We start from the raw sequence: 206 nt of genomic DNA on the forward strand, positions 1-206 counted from the left end.
ATATATATATATATATAATAGATTGAAAAAAAAATATAAGAGAATCAAATTAAAATTGAGAAAGTACAAAAATTACAAATAAGCTCTCGACTAAAAGCAAGCATGTCCACGACAATTCTCTGCTTTTAACCGCTTCAATATAGTAATAATTTACTTAAATATTTTTGTATATATTTATCACTAATAAAATATCAAAACTAAAAGCA

The sequence above is a fragment of the Solanum tuberosum genome, unplaced genomic scaffold, assembly GCF_000226075.1.
Source record: "Solanum tuberosum cultivar DM 1-3 516 R44 unplaced genomic scaffold, SolTub_3.0 scf00082, whole genome shotgun sequence".
Lineage (NCBI taxonomy): Eukaryota > Viridiplantae > Streptophyta > Magnoliopsida > Solanales > Solanaceae > Solanum > Solanum tuberosum.